The following is a 9901-nucleotide window of genomic DNA, read 5'->3' on the forward strand; positions in this document are numbered from 1 at the left end:
GGGATCTGTTTAGCTTTACAGAAACAATGCTGCTTCTATGCCAACAAATCCGGCATAGTGCGAGACAAGGTCAAAAGACTCCAAGAAGATCTTCTTCAACGCAAAAAACAACTTCTTGACAACCCCTTTCTAACCAGTTTTAATGGTCTCTTGCCTGTCCTCCTCCCCATCCTTGGCCCCCTTCTAGGATTACTCCTACTTGTCTCCCTCGGACCTTGGGCATTTAATAAATTGACAGGATTCATCAAACAACAAATAGACAACATTTTGGCCAAACCTATCCATATTCATTATCAACGTCTGGCCGCAAATGACCATTCGGAAGGTAATCATACGGGCTCCAGCTATATAAACTTGTAGCAGACACGGTGGCTGAAAACGTGTCGGCCCGATCTAAAGGGCTTAAGCACCAGACGGCTGCAGCGATTGGGTACTGCAAGGGAGGGTCCCGACTGACCCAGTTTCAGCTCTCCCTGAACTCATGCCCAGACTGCATAGGGGTTGGTGCCTACAACAAAAATAACTGCCCCACCCCTGGTCCACAAAAGGCACCGGGGGCTATTGGGACCGTCTGGGCCCCTGAGTTCCCGTCTTGGTTAAGGCTCACTCTCTTAAAAAGATAAAGAGAGAGGAGATGTAGGAGCCTGACTCAGAGAAACTATGCTATCCGGCAGCACATGACCTAATTCCTGGAACCGTCAGTTTGCCCTTAGAAGGTCACGTCTCTGATAAGTAAAGCCCCTTCCTCATTCCACTCTCTCCTTCCTCATTCACTCCCCGCCCAGTTTACCCTAACCCATATAATCTTGTAGCTGCAATAAAAAATTTGAGGCTTGATCAGAACTTTGTCTTGCCTCCATTTCTTCGCGCCTCCTATTTTCTCTTTTCAGGGTGTCTCCCTTCGGTCCCTGTTGAATGCCCCGCTGGTCGGGGCAATCCTGGCTCTATCATTTAGTCGCTGTGTGACCTAGAGCAAGTTGCTTAACTTCTTTGTGGCTCAGTTTCCTGCAGTCCTTGGGAAGATCAACGAGACGACCTCTGTAAAGTGCACAGCACATGCCTGGCATGTAGCAGACCATCGCCATCAACGTGGTGGCCACAGTGATGATGCCCAGGGACGGGCATCATCCCAGCACAGCCCCTTTCTGACGGGATGGTTGTTGGCTACTATTCTTCACATTCAGAAAATACTTCCGTTAGCCCTTTGCAGTGGGAGTTGGTGATTTAGCCATTGCATAAAGGATACTCAGTCATTGCCCTCTAGAAGTTGATGTTGGAAAGTGAAAGATTCTGGATGCATCTAAAGATATTGGGGGGATCACAGATCAAGATTTAGTTAAAATAAAGTTTTAGTTAGATTTAGTCAAAGATTTAGTTAAAATTAGAAGTGGGGGGTGGGGGGTGGGAGATGAGGGTAAGGGGGATCGAATATATGGTGATGGAAGGAGAACTGACTCTGGGTGATGAACACAATGGGATTTATAGATGATGTAATACAGAATTGTACACCTGAAATCTATGTAATTTTACTAATAATTGTCACCCCAATAAATTTAATAAAATGAAATTAAAAAACAAACAAACAAACAAAAAAACATTCATCCACAGGCCGATCATACATGGCAGGATGCCAGTCACAAAGTGACCACACACTTGCCAGTTACAAGGTGGACATCTTCAGCTAATTATAAGTCAGACGTCCCCTCCCAGGCCAAATCTATAAAAAAAAAAAAAAAAAAAAAAGTGTATTTGGAGGTCAGTGTGTGTGTGTGTGGGGGTGTTTCAGAAATCATGGTCAGGTCAGAGTCTGTACCTTTTCAAGGCAGGTGATGTTTGCCTAGAAGAACCAGATTCCTAGCTCTTTGGACTCTGAGACATGCTTCCTTGGGACCAGGTGGACCTCCTGATTCCCCTCACACTCTGGGGAGGGGTTTCCTCTGGGTCTGTGTGCCAACCGAGGAATGACACTGCTTCCTCTGGCCTCAGGCTCCCTTGGGGTCTGGAGAGAGAGGCTCCCTGCAAGGCCTGGACTAAGATGGAGGGTGATGTGTCATTTTGCGGCCAGCAGATGATGCTGTTGATCCAGTGTTGCCAGTTGCTGGTCCCTAGATAGTGCGCCCCTCCTTCAACCCCAATCTGCTGATTTCTCAGATCTTTCCACCATGTGCATTGTACACCAGCCACCAGCACACTCCATTAGCATGGGCACTTAGATTTTATGCACATTCTCCAAGTGGGGCAAGTTCCCTGTCCACTCAGGACTCCTTGGTTTGGGAGCAAGCAGGGGGCCTTTGTTTGGGGGGAAGATGGTGCCTTGCCCTCTCTGGCTGCTAGCAGAGGCTAGGAGAGTGAAATCACCTTGCCATTCCACGAAGCGCAGTCTCTGCCTGCACAACTTGGGGCTTCTAGGGTGCCCTTTAATGAGGCATAGAATGGGGGCACGCAGGGTGTGTGTGTTCCAGGAAAGGAACAGCACTGTGAATCCGTCCTACAGCTTCAGAGCCCCTTTTGAGACCTAAGTCCTGTGTCCACTTTGCAGAGCTGGTAGTAAAGGAGGGCGTCTCCAACTACAGGGGGCATCAGAACCCACCAAAGTGTGAGGGCACCTGTTAAAGATGGAGGTTTTGGAACACCACCTAGTTTATTTTGATGGATAGGCTTGGGATGGAACCAAGGACCCTGTATTTTATCAGAGACTTCCACGTGATTCTGAGACAGCTGTCCTTAGTAGAAGAGAATTTGGGAACTCCAGGGTCAGCAGCTGGAGCTAGTCTGTTCACAGCAGCTGCTCCCTCACTTGGCCTTTGGGGGCATCTTTTGCCAGTTACCCCTGTGACTGCCTCCTGGCAACCTGCTCTGTTTTGGTGCAAGAGCATTAACAAAAGGGAGAGGAGCAGAGAGAAACAAGTCCTAGGCAGTTTGGCTTACCCTGTAATCTTATTCACCTTGAACCCCTTTAATCCTACTCATCTAGGGCATACCTCTCAGAACTTTTTCTGGGTTCTTCCCTGAAGGAGGTGGGTTCTGCTTTCTGCAGAGGAGAGGCCCACCTATCAGTTTGGGTGTGGGCTCTCCCTGGGTCTCACCAGAATAACGTCAACATTCCATATTGCAGACACAGTATGTGTGCGCGCGCATGCACATTTTACTACCAGAGTCCCCCATTGTCAGCGTCAATGCTTCGTGAAGCAAGAGAAGAACAAAGGTTACTTTTCTTTGAGTTTGCACCATTTTGGCTCCCTTTTGTCAGGCAGCTGTCTGGGAAGCCACGAGCGGAGGTGGAAGGAGGAAGTGGGTGGAAACAGCAGAACCATGTCCATCGCTGCTTTGCCTTCACCAGAACCATGTCCATCGCTGCTTTGCCTTCACCAGAACCATGTCCATCGCTGCTTTGCCTTCACCAGAACCATGTCCATCGCTGCTTTGCCTTCACCAGAACCATGTCCATCGCTGCTTTGCCTTCACCAGCTGTGTGACTGTGGTTGAGTTACTGAGCTTCTCTAGGCTTGGGTTTTTGCCACCTGTAAGATACTAGTATCCTTCTCTCAGTGTTGTTGTGATACTAGGTGAGGCAATGTGTGTAAAATGCCCAGCTTGGTGCCTGGGTGGAGCTGGTGTTATCTGTTAAGACAGGGGATTGTAATGGTGGCACTAAATCTTCTATCTTTGAGATTTGGATCTCTGATATAATTCAAATTAATATCTGTACTTTAGCTTGGGACTTTGTGAAAGCTTTCTGTGACTCTGCTTGCTGTGCCTTTACTATGCAGACCAGTTTCAGTGTTTCTATTTACTTCAGCCCAGTGCAGGCCCTGTGACTTGGGAGAGGTTTTGCATCTGTGGGATCCACTTCTGGCTCCAACTTAAATCTACACAACATCTGCAAAGGCTGCTACCACTGGCTTAACTGCACCTCCCCCCACCCCCAACTACAGGCCAGAGCAATTTACATCCTGGTTAGAGAGTATAAAATTTGAGACCAAACGAAGACTCTACACAGTAGTTTGCAGTAGTTTCCAGCAGACTCTGCTCAGCCAACCCTCCTCTTACGTTAATAAATCTTCCTTCTATATTTCTACCTAATTCTTGAATTCTTTCACGGCGCTGCAAGCCAGCAGACACAACATTATCTACCCCACCCTCTTCCCTGTACTCCTTTACTCCAGGTTCAGGAGGCAAGTCTTTGGGCAAAACATTCAATGTGTCCAGACCCCAGCTTACCTCTCTGGAAAATGGGACTGTAGAGCCCTCCAGCCCTCCTACCCCAGAATTGGTCCTGGTCAAATCGTAGGAGTAGGGAAGGATGTTACTATTTGATTGATGATTTCACTCCTTCCTGCTTTCTGGGCCTGGACAAGCCCTTGATGTCTGACTGTTATTTGCTCTGCCCAGTCCTCTGAGATCTTTCTGATCTTTTATCCCGTGCTGGGTTTGTTCAGCAAGCCCCAGTCGACCTGGTCTTGGGAGCAACATAGAAGGCACTCAACAAATTGTGTTGAGGGAATAAAATCTTGGATTAACTCTGTGGCCTTGGGCTCACAGGTACAATGGGAATAATAATATCTACATGGCAGGGATAGAGCAAACATCCTATACACTTAGTAAGGGTCCCAATAAATGTGGTTATGATTAGTATAGCCCAGAAGAGATGGTACTTTTTCCTTGCATCCAACTCTCAGTGGGACTTTTTCATCAGAAAAGCTGTGTTTCGATCTTGGCTCCCACTACCTTGTACTTCGACCAAGCTTAGGTTCCTGATGGATGGAAACACATAATTTTCCTTTCCACAACAGGAGAGGAGAAAGCTACAGTGTGGTTGAGGCTGCCTCCATGCCAAGCCCCAAGTCTGAGACCCCTCCCAATTTCAACCCTAGGAGCCTCAAGTGTTTGTGTCAGGAAGTTCAATTAGAACAACTAATATGTTCCCTTCCTCTGTAAGCAGTTAGTGGGCAGGGATTTTATGTATGTAATTCTCTCCACAATGTTTGTGCATTTCTATGCTTCTGAGAGTTATTTTAGATGACGAGATAGGGCCTCCAGAGTTCACCTGAACCATGCCTCCACACCTAGCAGGTCAGACCGGCCCATCCCAGACAGGTGAGGACCTTCTTCTCTGACATGTCTGGCTTGTTCCTGTCTCCTACCACTGAGTGGACGTTCTGTTCTTCAGAACAGTGCCCGCCCTATCTTCATCCTCTGTTCATACATTCTATTCACCCTTTAAGACCCAGTTCAAATGCCATATCCTCCGTCAAATGTTTCCTCTTTTCTCCTTGCTCCCAGCTTGCCAACAAGTATCAATTTCCACATCTCTCTGTATATTTGTTTAGAATACTTTTTTTTTAAACGTTATATTTTTCAACAGGTTTTTTTTCCCCTCTTTATGGGCCTGTAAGACTTGCTAGGTGGTAAGATTCTTTAAGGCAACATCTAGGTTTTGTTCATCTTTAGTAGGTGCTAAATAAAAGTTGAACTGATTCAGTGTAGCCTAAAGCACCCCATTGAAATGCAAACCAATTTGCCTGTTACGTTCTCAGACCGAGGCTAACTAACAGCCTATCTGTGTTACTAATACGTCTTTCCATGCCCACTCCGCCTACTCTCAATTAATGTCCACACTGTGATGTGCAAACTGCACTTTGTTTCCTTTCCTGAATGGAATTTTCATGGGTGTGAAAAGGGCCCCTTGAAATGAACCCTAGCTGTAGAAAGCATCTTTCCAAAAATCACTTGGGTGATGGTTCCTATAGCGATTAACAGCCTCCAGGGCAATCCTTCTGGATTGCTGTTTATACTTATTACTGGACACAAAAGGCCTTTCAAGGAATACAACACAGAGAGAAAGGACAGGCATAAATCAGCTTTTGCAGACTGCTTTCCCTTGGGGGAGGGGGGTCTCTTGTTTCTCTTCTCTATTTTTCCATCTTTCCACAAATCTCACTTTCAGCACACAGCCCCCATCAGGATGCTCGCTCCTCCATTTCTAGGCGTGAACCCTCACCCGCCCTTCTTGATCTGGGTACAAATTTCAGGTGAGTCTAGCACTCATACCGCTGTGTTTGGTAAAAGGGCAGCAGAATTGCTCCAAAGCAGGACCCTCGGTGAGGAGGTCTTGTCACTTGGTTGTGGTCTCCTCATTATGAGCCCAGCTTCCTCCTATTCTCCCAACTCTAGGTCACCCCTACATGCTGCCGGGACATGAGTGAGTAGCAGTAGGAGAAACAGCGTCCTTGATCACTACAGGACATCTTTGATCATAGGAGTCCTCTTCGTATTATGGTCATCCTGAACTGTATTTATTCAGAATTTAAGTTTTACTGTGGTAGAAAGAATATAAAACTTGAAGTCCCAACTCTATTACTTTCTAGATATATAATTAAGGGCAAGTGGCTTACTTTCTCTGAAAATCATTGAAAGATTAAAAAAAAAAACGTAGACCTATAAATATTGATTTCTGCTGTATCCTATAGGGTGATTGGTAGATGATGTGAAAGACTCAAGCTGTGCTCTGTGAACTGTAGAGTACAATGTAAGTGCATCCCATGAGGGCAAGGATGGTGTGTATCTTGTTCACAGCTGCCTTTCCAGCAACCAGCCCCGTACCTGACATGTGGCAGGCATTCATAAATAAATGCGTGAGGGTCGCTGGGAATGGTCCAAGCTGGATGTGAGGTTATGTGAACATGAGTGATGATAGGATAGAAGCTTAGAGTCTTGTTTTCTCAGGAGATGCTGAGGGCAGCTAGATGAGGGCTAGCTTGACTATAGCAAACAGTTGTTGGGAACCACATACATCAATAAAATAGACTCAGTTTTAGACTCCCTGTCTTAGTTGTGCCAGTGCAAACTGGCATTATAAAGAATAGGCAGAAAACTAGATGAACCACAGAGGGGTGCTGCCAGAAGAAGAATGGGGGCCCAAGGTGAGTGACACGAGGATGCTATTTGTAGCTTTTTCAGTCGTGCAGCACCCCATGGTTGCAAGATGGCAGCTGTAGCAACAAGCACATCAACACACAACTGCAACCTAAGTGGAGGGGCTGAGGAATGTGACCAAAATCTTCTCTGGGGTGGCTCTGTCTTTTTACCAGGGAGGAAATATTTCCCATAAGTCTTTAATAGGATCCCGTTACATTTCATTGCTTATTAATAATAAAGGGAAATTCAGATTTCTGTGATTGGCTCAGAGCAGTAATGATTCATTCCTGGGACTGCATACACGAAAAACGGGATTCTGTTACAAGAAGGAAGAGAGAAAGTGACTATTGGAGAGGCAACAAATAGTGCATGTTGCAAGGCTTGGGAAAAACACAGTGTACATGGCTTTGGCTGTGGCTGCTCTGTGCTGAGTGAGGATGGAGGCAGGGGAGGAGAGTGCTCGCTGCACAATTTGGGTGCTCTTTATTCAACGGTGGCAAAGGGAGAATGAGGGGCACTACAGCAGAAGTCTTGGCTAAGAAAGAGGTGAATGGGCTCCAGTTCTAGTTGAGGTAGAGATATATTTTGTGACTTTGTTCCACTAACTTCTCTGAGTCTTTATATTAAATAAAACAAATGTTAAAGGATCATTATATTTGTTGGGCCTAACTCACAGGGTTAATGCTAAGAATGATAATGGTGATGATGGTGACAATGCTGACAGTTATAATAATGGTAACAGATGAGCTTTTGCTATGCGCTCGATGATACAATTTACTTCTCTAAACAACTCTATGATGTTGGTACTGTTCATAGCCATACTTTACCGATGAAACAGACACAGAGAGGTTAAGAAAGTGGCACAAAATTATGTAGATTATAAGTGGAGGAACCAAGATTTTAACTTATATTGCCAGGCTCCTATCCTGTTCATTTGGCCATTAAACATACTGCGTCTAAGCAGTTGAGATTATTGTGAGGATGAAGTGTAATAACAGAAACAATTACTGCTGCTATCTGTAAAGCACACTTCATTTGCCAGGCACTCTTATAGGACCTGAAATTGTAGCACTGGGTAAAAGAAAGACATTAAGCAAATTGGTAGATAGATAGATAGATAGATGATAGATAGATAGATACATAGATAGATAGATGATAGATAATTGATATGTAGATGATACATGGTTGATAGATAAGTAGATAGATACGAGGTCTGACAAGTAAGTTCATGAACTTGTTGCAACGATGTTGCTAACCTCTTTTGATATCAGAGGGATTATTCATTACGAATTTGTACCAACTGGAAAAATGGTTAGCCAAGTTTACTATTTGGAAGTGATGAAAAGGCTGCATGAAAAAGTTAGATGAATTTTTCACTAACAATTCATGGCTCTTGCATCACGACAATGCACCAGCTCACACAGCACTGTCTATGAGGGAGTTTTTAGCCAGTAAATAAATAACTGTATTGGAACACCCTCCCTACTCACCTGATCTGGCCCCCAATATCTTCTTTCTTTACCCGAAGATAAAGGAATATTGAAAGGAAGACATTTTGATCACATTCATGACATCAAGGGTAATACAACGACAGCTGTGATGGCCATTCCAGAAAAAGAGTTCCAAAATTGCTTTGAAGGGTGGACTAGGCACTGGTGTTAGTGCATAGCTTCCCAAGGGGAGTACTTCAAAAGTGGCCATAGTGATATTCAGCAATGAGGTATGTAGCACTTTTTCTAAGATGAGTTCGTGAACTTAATTATCAGACCTCATAGACAGACAGTCTGGTGGTGCTGTATGTTTTGAAGGAAAAAAAAAAAGTAGAGTGACAATGACTGGGAATTGCTCTTTTATATAAAGTGGTCCCATATGGCCTTGCTATACAGGTAACATTTGAGGATAGACTGAATGAGGTGAGGAAGTGAGCTACGGATATCTGGAGAAGAAGAGCCTGACAGAGGGAACAGTAAGTGCTAAGGCCCTGAGGCACAAGTGGGCCTGGCCTGGCCAAGAAACAGCTGTTGTGGCTGGAACAGAGTGAACAAGAAGGATGGAGGGGGTAGGAAACTGCAGTAAGGATTGAGAGAGGTTAAGCAATGTGGACAAGGCAACAGAGTTAGTGTGCAGAGTGAGGGCAAATGGCCCAGGAGGAGGCCAGTAAAGATGTCCTGGGTCAGGTGAGATGGGCCTTAGGCTCTGCTTGCCATTCTGGTCTGCCTTTTTCCTAAGGTAAGTTTTAAAACAGCGACAGAATGACATAAGCGGCTTTGCGTCTGAAAAGATGTCTTGGTCTCTCTATGATCCAGTTTTCTCATCTATTAAATGAGGACAGTTTTCTCATCTATTAAATGCTGACAAACCTCAGGAGACATTGCCAAGACAGGTGAAATGTTTGATAAGGGCTGCTTGGAGCTCTGATGCACAAGGTAAATGCAAACTCTTGTTACAATAATTAGGCTGTCTCCTGATTGTGGAATGGATTTCTTTTCTTTAGGCTTGTGTCCAGGTAATAGTCTCAGAGTTTGAAGAACACTTTTCTCATAGGTGATCTTGTTTAATTTTTATACTCTGTCAGGAGTGGCTGAAATTATTATTATTCCCATTTAACAGAAAAGGAAACTGGGGCTCAGATTAGTCAGAGAGGTCAGTATACACAACTAGTAAGTGCTGACGGTGAGCTTTCAATCAACACCTTCTGATCCTAAATTCAGTTCCCAAAACAACGAAGCTAGATGTTTGTAGAAGTGGGATGTGGAGAGGTGGTGTGGGAAGATCAAGGTATAAATTTAAAATTTGATTGTATGTGGGCAGAAATAGACTTACTTGCAGTGACAACTGTTGTTAGGGTCACACACACAGTCTCTGGAAAATAATGCAGCATCATAGACAGCACAGATTAATATACAATAAAAACTGCTGAACATACTCCAGGCAGATGCTAGCTATACCACAGAAAGTTTAGGAAAAATAAGGCAAAGTCATA

This window comes from Rhinolophus sinicus, chromosome 9 (genome assembly GCF_057876585.1).
Source record: "Rhinolophus sinicus isolate RSI-liver-muscle chromosome 9, RSI-T2T, whole genome shotgun sequence".
NCBI lineage: Eukaryota > Metazoa > Chordata > Mammalia > Chiroptera > Rhinolophidae > Rhinolophus > Rhinolophus sinicus.